A 10,515-nucleotide genomic window follows, 5' to 3' on the forward strand; every position below is an offset into this window, starting at 1 on the left:
CTTAGCATGAATTAAGGTGATGGCACCAAACTGCACTAGTTGGGAACTGAACTGGCACCTTAAAATAAATGCAAGAACCATATTTACTTGAAAAAATGAATGACAAACTATGGTTATGCAAACCTGGAAATATGGCATTTTTGCAATATAGCATTTCCCCTCACCCCCCGAAAACAACCAACAATATTTGTTGTCAAAATTCAAGTTTTCAAAAGCAGATATGAGAATTCAATTTTCTTCTATTAAGGTTTTCTACTAAGAAGATTTGCAAAAATGTGAAACAAAGCCACACTTCTCACTAAAATGTCTATTTTTTTGAAAACACAGTTTAAAAAATGTTTTGGTGCTAGCATGTGATGAGTATTTTATTGCTATTTTTCAATGAATTAATAAGTACATAGTTAAAGTTTTTCTTAGTTTTCTAATATGGTAAGTACCAATAGATGTAATTCATATATACAAAAGCTCTTTGGGTCTTTAATATTTTTTAAGAGTACAGAGGGGTGCTGAGACAAAAGTTTAAACACCACTGTTATACTAGGAAGAATGTAAACTTATTCTGAGGTGGTAGAACAATTTGCCTTTAAAAATTAGTTTTTATTTTAATAATAATAAACATAATCAAGTTATCTCTTTTTGATTCTGGTGGAAAATCCCATGTTAAAATTATCCAATTAGTCTTATGATTACTTGCATTGTTACTTAGTATATATCTGAATTGTATTAAATGGTTATAGCTTTTGAGTTTACAAATACTTATACATGGTTTATATCCTTTACTTTCCCTAGGCAATTCCATGAAGGTAGGTATTATTCTTCCTATTTATAGCTGAGAAAATAGGTTCTAGGGTAGAAAAAGTGCTTTGTCCATTCAGAAAGTGCTAAAACACGGAATCAAATTCAGGTCTGCTGACCTTATGTTCCTGTGCTCTTTTTTCATCCTTGGATGGAAAAAATAGCCTTTTGGTTATATCAGCACGGACGACATACTTCAGCTCTTGCACAATAGAAACATGGGCTGGGTATTGACATATGTTTAGAATTTGGTCAAGGGTCCTGATTTCTCTCAGTCCATTTCCTCTACCTATATGTAAGGATTGTGGGAAATAATATATGCCCAGGCATGTGAAATAATGCTTAGTATATATTAGGTCCTGTTATTAATATTTTTCTTACTCAGCGTATCAGTGTAACCCTGTACAAGGCCAGAGTAGCTTGGGTTTCATCCAACTCTTAGGTCAAGTATGAAAGGGCTCAGTCAGTAAGACAGAAATAGATGAACAGCCTACGAAAAGGCTTCAGAACAATCGCAGGCTTGAACCACAACAGAAATGCAGCCTTTCTCAGGGTGAAGCTAGAGATGGTTATATTGACGTCCACCTCAACTCACTGCTCAAAGCTCAAACTTAGAGGTGATGGAAGAAGTCAACACGTCACTCTTCTGCTTTGCAGGCCTGATCCAAATGAGCTTTGAGTGGCTGCTGGACATCACCACCTTTAACGGTTTCTTCCCTGTCCCCACCTCAGACTATGAGAGCCACATAACAAGCCTTGAGAATCCAGGCAAGGCCAACCAACTTTACATCCTATTTTCTCTCTGATTTCCTAGGTTTGGTCCTGTTGGCTTCACGCCTGGAGCTTCTCTCCAGGCAGTCCCTTCAGAATGATGCACCGTGTGCGCAAGCCCTACGTGCAGAGGCAGGAGGACACAGCACTAGGGCTAAAAAGAGGTCCCACATGTGAAAGCACAAGTCAGGCTTCCTGGTGGCTCCTGAAGAGCCCTTCAACCATATGATGTTCAGGGCAATGCCGTGAGATTTGGCTGGGCTTGGAAGTAGAAGATGGGCCAAGTTTTGGCAGTTTAGGGAGGTAAGAGTTTCTGGAGGTGGTATTTTTTTTTTAGCAAAGGAATATTAATGGCATTAATTTCACTGTCTTTGTATATTGATCCCAACATACTGCATGTACACATTAATACCTAATAAGATAATAATGATAATAATAGCTAGCTAGCTCTCATAGGAACAATCTCAAATTGTTTTTTCATATATATACATATACATACATATTTGTATATTTATGTGAATTCATATACATATATATGAACTTTTGCAATAGTAATAAAATGAGAATGACCCATTAAACATTTCAATTTGTTATAATAAATTTACCTTGGGGAAGATGGGTTGCTATTCACTATAATGAAGACTATATTAGGTTCGTTATCTTATTAATTCTCCTAATATTACCATGAGTTTGTTTATAATTTTCTTAGTTTTCAAATGAGGAAATGGAAAGCCCTAAAGGTTTAGGACTTTTTCCCAGGGCCATGTTCAAGGTCACACAACATATAAGTAGCAGAGCAGACTTAGAACTTGAAATTTTCTGACCAATCCAAATCGGAGCTTTTCAGCTCAGCCTCCTGCCTCCAGGGTATTCCTATTTGATTGAAAGTTGGGATTTTATAATGCAAAAGTGCATGTTTGAGTAAGTACAAAAACAAAAATTCAAGAAAAGTCAGCAGCCTTTTAGTGAATTTTAGACAGGCATCCATCTCATATATATAGTGGAGATGTAAGAGGTCAGTCTCTGAGATCCGATTGCTTGGTTTAAAGCCAGCACTGCCATCTACTAGATGAATAGATTGAAGCAAGGTGTTTTCCTTTTAACTCCTCTATGCCTAAATTTTCTCACTTGAAAATAATAACAGAATATCTCCTTGAACTGTTGAGGGGAAAAATAATTAATGTATGTAAAGTATTTGACACATTTAATACACTCAGTAAATGTTAGCTCAAATGATCTGATATCTTTCCCTCCCTCTCTTCTTTCCTTCCTTTCTCCTTCTTCCTCTTCTCTCCCTCCTTCCCTTCTTTCCTTCTCTCTTCTAACAGTTTGAGTTGACAGTGTGTAACCACTAAGCAATCTTTCTAGCAAGATGGTAAGACTCACCAAAGACGGCTCAGAAAATCTCAAAGTTAAAATTTTGTTTTGGACTGGGATTTAAAAATAGAATCTGGTGAGAAGCAATTCTTGCTGTGTCAACTTTTAGAATGCTGCACGGAGAAAACCCAGCAGAGCTGTATTTTAAGACCCTGAGTGGCTTAGCTGCAGTTCATAGGTACATCAGAACATCCCTTGGTGGTTTGCTTCCTGTGAACCTAAAACCAAGCAACAAGGAGAGCTCTGGTTTAATGCCCCCAGACCCCCGCTCCACCTCCCCCCAAGCCAACTGAACCGAACTCAGGTGCTGCTGCCAAGTAAGTGGGGCAGGAGCCCAGCAGTGAGCACTTTGCTGCGGACCCTTCTGAAGTTTGCCTCTTTGTTCCATCTACTTTTAACACAAACTGGATTTCTTTTACAGTGTGTTTCAGAAATGGTGCAAAATATTAAGGATACAGGAAAAGAATGACTACAGATGGTTGATTTGGAAAGTAGGTAGAGAAGGGCTTTGGTCTGTGTCAGCATCTGGGTTCTAGCCTTGTTTTTATCACCTTTTTCTTTTTAACTCTTTTGAGCTCAGTTTTTCTACTTTCAAAGTAGGAGTTTGTACTAGATAATTTTTAATGCTGTTAATTCTATGATTTCTTTTTAAACTATTGGGAAATCAGTTAATTAGTAATTGTGCAGTGATTAAGAAAGAGGACCATTGTTAATTAAAGAAAAAAAACTAAGCCTCATAAATATTTTTTAAATTCTCACCTGAGGATATGTTTTTCATTGATTCCAGAAAGAGAGAAAGGGAGGGAGAGGGAGAGAGGGGGAGGAGAGAGAGAGAGAGAGAGAGAGAGAGAGAGAGAGAGAGAGAGAGAGATATCAGTCACCCCTACCCCACTCCACTTATGCACCCCAACCAGGGGAAAACCTGCAACCTGGATAAATGCCCTGGCCCGGAATCAAAGCCATGACCCTTTGTTGCATGGGTTGATGCTCTAACCAACTGAGTCACACCAGCCAGGGCTAAGCCTCATGGATTTTAAGATTCATTCTGACACCAAGCTGCCATGTACACTTCTTTCGTATCAAACAGCATTTCTTAATAACCAACCAAACAAATCTTCTTTCTAATGCAACGAATACAAGTAGTTAAAATTGGAATGTGAAAATAGGTTTCTCAAGAAGGAATATGTTGGTGGTCTTTAAGTGTATGTGTAATCACCTGTTCAGGAAAACTAATCAGGTCACAAGATACAGAATATATTGAAGGGGTTAAAAGTGCAGACACAGTGTAGATAGCAGCCAAATCACAGGTAACAAGTCTGAAAGATATCAGAAAAGGGAAGGAATTGCTAGGGTTTGGCAATTTGGTGTTTATATAGAAATAAACTTGGATGCATATTCTTTGTGATATTTTGAAAGATTCTCTACTGAAAAAAATCAGTAAAATGCCACTAACAAGATAAAGCTTTAAAAGACAAGTATGCATATCATGTCGCAAGAATGAAGGATGGACTTGGAATGCTTTTTCTGGCACTAGCCTTGAAGTGACCTCATTTGCTGGCATATTCTGCACAGGCCTCCAGGAAACCAGCAGAATTCAGTGACAGAGATGAGTCCAGGGCCACGGAACAGAACTAAGTTCCTGGCTCCATCTACTATATGCAGCCAGGGACCATGGCTTGTACTTGCCTGACTATCCAACCAGCACCAATTGCAGTTTCTGATACAGAGCAGGCACTCAGTAAATATTTAAAGGTAATTATTTGGCCGACAAGGATCTGCATCCCTCTATTCCAGCTTAAGTAACACTATTGTATCGATGAAACCAACTGAATTAATCCCAACCAATGCACCCCTCCAGTTCTCTGTTATCTTCTTCATCATTGTACTACTAAAAGTTATTTAACTTTTAACAAAATGCACTCGCATATGTTAAATCAAGTAGAACAGTTATAGTAGTTCGTATGCTAACATTAATATTACAGATGAAATAGTGGAATCATGAAGAAAGGTTAAATTACTTGTTCAAAATAAAAAATTTAAAAGGCAGATATTGTATGTTCTTAAGAACATATCCCATCAATATTTTCCTTTGGGTTTATAAATTTGACTTCCTCACCTCCCAATTTCTTTCTTCTATTGATTGTGTTCCTAATGTGTCCCAGTCACTGTACAACACCCAGGAGACAAAAATACATTACGCCAGTGCCCTTTCCTCCAGAATCTCACTGTCTAGAATCAGGGGTGGGCAAACTTTTTGACTCGAGGGCCACAATGGGTTCTTAAACTGGACCGGAGGGCCGGAACAAAAGCATGGATGGAGTGTTTGTGTGAACTAATATAAATTCAAAGTAAACATCATTACATAAAAGGGTACGGGCTTTTTTTTTTTTAGTTTTATTCATTCCAAACGGGCCGGATCCAGCCCGCGGGCCGTAGTTTGCCCACGGCTAGAGATAAAGCTATTTCCCCAAATTTCCTATTCTACTATATTGTCAAGAGCTTTTCAATCATCATTACCAAATTGTTTCTGGTCGTCATGATCTTTTAAAATGCAACCAAGTCAATTCAAAAATTGTAATTAAGTACATATATTGTGCTTGACATCATAACAATGTAAGATTTAACTTCAAATTTCTGTGCTATTTAGACCTACATACTACATATTGCAAATATTTTATTGCAAATGTTTTATATTTGAGTAGCACATTTGTGTTTGCAAAGGTCTTTTATTCATCAGTTTAAGACTTATTCAACATTTATAGTCATTTTGTTCTCATGACAACCCTATGAAGTAATAATTATAACTAACATTTATTGAGTATTTATGATGGGTCAGGCTATTTTAAGTGTTTTACATATATTTATTCATCTGGTTCTCACTATAGGTATATAAGAACTTTATCACCTTCATAGTTAGATGAGAAAAGTGAGGAAAAGAGATGGTAGGTAGCTTTCCCAAGAAGAGTTAGGGTTGGAACTATACAGATGCCCATGTCCCACCCCAGGTATTCTCATACAATTGGTCCAGAGTAGGCTTGGGCATCAGCATTACTTTTAAAAAGTAATTGCTGGAGACTAATTCCAGCAGGTCATAAATGCAAGAAGTTCATCAAAAGGTTGGTGAACCTTGAGGCTTCAGCAGGGCTGAAGATATATATTATTGCCTACTGCCAGACAGCTGAGGGCATTTTCCCTAACCTGAAAATCTACATGTTATTACCTGCTGCTGGTGAAACAGCTGAACAGCCGAAGGCAGTTCCCCCAACCCGATACTTTACTGCTTACCAAACTTTACCTTTGATTTGTGTGTTTGCTTTGCTTTAGGGCAAAAATGTGTGAATAAAAAGCCCTGGGTCCGGAGATTCAGAGAGAACTTAGTTACTAAAGCTAAGCTCCATCTGGTTCCCCCATGTATTCCAAATTTATATTTCATGTCTAGTTTGTTTAATTTACTTGCAGCCCTTCTCCAGATTCCTGAACCCTAGATGCAGGATAACATCCCGGCAAGTAATCATTTAAAAACACTTCTTCGGTGATTCCATTATACAGCTAATAATCAAAAATGGCAAGAATAAAGCCAGTGCCCCCAACTAAGCAGTAGTTTAAGGTCACAGAACTAGTTGATGACAGAGCTGAGGCCAGAGCCTGTCTTCTAGGGTAGTGTTCTTTCTTCTTTATCAGGCTTCCTTTTGGTAGGTAGCATAATTATCATGCGTAGTAGGCTCTCAATAGGTATGTGTTATGCAGATGAGAAAAATCTGCCACTGTGTGTTTATCAAACACAGATTTTAGGCCAGAGCTGGAGGAGGGAAGGCAGGCAATGCAATGGAAGTGTCACAAATGGCCCCTCCTCATGAGGAGGTCCTGTGTAGTACTGAAACCCTCAATAACTATTTGTTAAATAAATAAAATTTCTAAAAATGAAGCAACTAAAGTACAAGTAATAAACTATGTGAAGGAGACTATAAATGCACAAGAATGTCCAAAATAGTAAAGAAGAATGTAGGATGGAACTGTTTGAGAAACCTTCATGAAATACCTGATTCTTGACCTGGCTCTTCTAGTGGTGGGAAAAAATGAGTTAAAAAATTGCGTGACCATATCTATTGGCTATGAATAGCACTTTAAAAAAATACAAACCTTGTCATTACAACAGCAACACATGTTTATTGTGGAAAACATAGGTAAGACAAAGAAAGAAATGAAAATTAATAAAACCACCACCCAGAGCTCACTGTTCACATTTTGGTGTAAGTTCTTCCAGAGATCATGTACTTGCTTCTTCAATTTTTATTTACCTGGCTACTAGTGAATTTGAATATTGTAACTTCTAAGTTTGTTAGCAATTCATGTAAGTTCTTTGGTGCAGTGTCTTCTCATATATTTTTCCCATTTTTCATTTTTTTGAGACTTTATTTTTTTAAGAGTAGTTGTAGGTTCATGATATAATTGAAAAGCAAGTACAGAGATTTCCTATATATTTGCTCCCACACATGCATAGCCTCCCCCATTATCAACATCACTTAACCAGAATGGTACATTGGTTACCAAGGCTAAACCTATACTGACACATCATATTTAGCCAAACTTTACAGTTTATCTTAGGGTTCATTCTTGGTATTGTACATTCTATGGTGTAGACTAATGTATAATGTCATGCATCCAGAATGATAATATCATAAAGAATATTTCTATTGCCCTAAAAATCCTCTGTGCTTTGCCTATTCTTCAAGTTTTGCCTTTTCCAGATGTCATGTAGTTGGAATCACATAGTATGTAGCCTTTTAAGATTGGCTTTTCCCCCATCAGTTAGTAATATGCACGTAAGGTTCCTCTATGTCCTTTTGTGGATCAATAGCTCACTTCAGTTTAGTACTGAATAATGCTCCATTGTCTGGATGTACCACAGTTTATCCATTTGCCTACTGAAAGACATCTTGGTTGCTTCCAAGTTTTAACAATTTAAGAAAGCTGCTATAAATGTCCAGGTGAAGGGTTTAGTGTGGATGTAAATTTTCAACTCCTTGGATAAATACTAATGAGCACAAATACTATATGATAAGAGTATGTTTAGTTTTGTAAGAAGTCACCAAACTGTCTTCCAAAGTGGCTGTGCCATTTTGCATTCCCATGAGAGCAGTGAATGAGAATTCCTGTTGTTCTACATCCTAGCCAGCATTTGGTGTTGTCAGCATTCCAGACTTTGTCTATCCCAACAAGTGAGTAGTAGTATCTCATTGTTTTAATTTGAATTTCCCTGACTATATGTGATTTGGAGGATCTTTTCATATGCTTATTTGCTATACATATATCTTCTTTGGTGAAGTGTCTGTTTAGGTCTTTGGCCTATTTTTAAATCAAATTGTTTTTTCGCTTATTGTTGAGTTTCAAGAGTTCTTTGTATATTTTGGATACCAGTACTTTATCTGGATATCAGATGTCTCTTTTGCAAATATTTTATCCCAGTCTGTTACTTCTTCTAATTCTCTTGACATTGTCTTTTGAAAAGCAGAAGTTGTTAATTATATTGACATCCAGCTTGTCAACTACTTCTGATTTTGCCCATTTTTCTACTGTTTTTGACAAATGCATAAATGACAAAAAGGGATCAGAGTGTATACATCATTTTATAACTTCCTTTTTACTTAACATGTTATAAGCTCCCTACCTGTAAATATGTGTACTTTCATAATATAATTTCCAATGGTTGTGCAGTGTTACATAGTTTATCACTAGTGGAGGACATTTTAAGTTTTTATTGAATTTTGTTGTTGTCATGGCTCATAAAATAAGGCTTCAGACCTTGTTCTTATAACTATAAACCTATGTGTACATCCTTTGGAAGGGAGGTCAATAAATAATGTTAGTTACATTTATTTTTTATTGTGCTCTCAAGCAATGATCTGTGAATGCAATTTGAAAACAGTAAGTTTTAATCATTTTAAATTAAAAATTTTAAGGAAATTATTATACACACATGCACTTTGACATAAATGCTTTAACGGGATCATGTCACATGTATCTTTTTATAGTCTGGTCTCTGTTTTGTTTTGTTTTCCTTGCCCACTCCTGCTTCCCAATACTCATATCACCAAATGCAGATTCTGTCAACGCATGCATAATTAACAATGTAGTATGTATTTTCTCTATTTTACCCATAGCCATAGTCAAACACACATGTTTGTAGGTAAATAATTTGGTCTTGTACGTCTATACATTAGCTGGGGTTGTCCTTGTTTTACAAATAATGTATTATACTTCTTTGTGTCTTGTTTTTCTCTCACAGCTTTAGCTCATATATCATCACCTAAATCAATCTCCATAACTCTATTTCTATTTTTTAATTATTGCATGTTATTCTAGGTATGGATGTACCATGATTACTTAACCACTTTTTAAATGAACATTCACTTGGTTTCCTTTCCTCCCAATTCTGAGCAATCCTGCAATGGGCATTTTTGTGCATATTCTGACTGTTTTAGTTCTTTCAGATACATTTTTTAGGAGTGGGATTGCTGAATAGAGGGTACCTACTTTTAATTTTTAATTTGAGAATTGTTCAAAAATGTTGTCACATCTTCAACATTGTATAATTGCAATTCCATCCTTGACAACAACAGGTATTGATTGCTTTAAAATTTTTTTTTCTTGGTATGATGGTATAAAGTGGTATCTTTCATTGCATTTCCCTATTTGTTAATTTGACATCTTTTCATGTTTGTTGACCACTTGAAGTTTCTCTCCAGAAAATCCCCCTCTGTATCCTTGCTTCAGTTTTTAATTGGATTGTTGGTCAATTTATTGGCAATTTGTGACAACATTCCTTATAGTTTGCTAAAAGCCCTTTGTCAGCTATGTTGTATTTTTTTTGTCAATATAACCCTTTTATGTGCATATCCTTATTTTTTTCCATTAAGAAATATATTTACTGTTACTTGATGTGCTAATTTGGGCAACCTAATTTACTTTATATTTTAGCAGTCAGTGTAGATAATTAAAAGCCCAGTTAAGTATTTTATAATTTCAGGCTGTTTATGCCATGCTTGGGATGTGGTTTGAAAGAAAGAAGAATACACTTAACATATTTCTGCACCTTCATCTTTATTGCTAAGTAAACCTGTGGATGATATGATGGGGGTAAATGAGCATATTTCTTGTACACACATACCAAGGACACACTTGTGGCTAAAGTGAGTTGATAATGTTGTGCAAAGGATAGTTGTCACCAACTCATTTATTTATGGTACATATAAAATAAACATCTTGTATACTGTTAATTCTATAAACAGATGCATGTTTAAAAGATCTATGATGGTTTTGTAATCTTAATCTAATATATTTTAGATATTTTAATTTTTTCCTTCTTGGAAAATACATTTAGTATAGTGTAGAAAATACTTCATGACATTTTCATATAAGATTATATAACTTTTCATACATAAACATGAAATTTGTTGTAGAAAATTCTTTAAACCAAACATTTTAATCTAGGACTTCAATTTAATCTGTTTCTTGAATCTATTTTTATGTGGCCCTTAAAAACATCCAAAAATCCATTGCTAATATAGCCAT

The sequence above is a fragment of the Myotis brandtii genome, unplaced genomic scaffold (assembly GCF_000412655.1).
Source record: "Myotis brandtii unplaced genomic scaffold, ASM41265v1 scaffold127, whole genome shotgun sequence".
Lineage (NCBI taxonomy): Eukaryota > Metazoa > Chordata > Mammalia > Chiroptera > Vespertilionidae > Myotis > Myotis brandtii.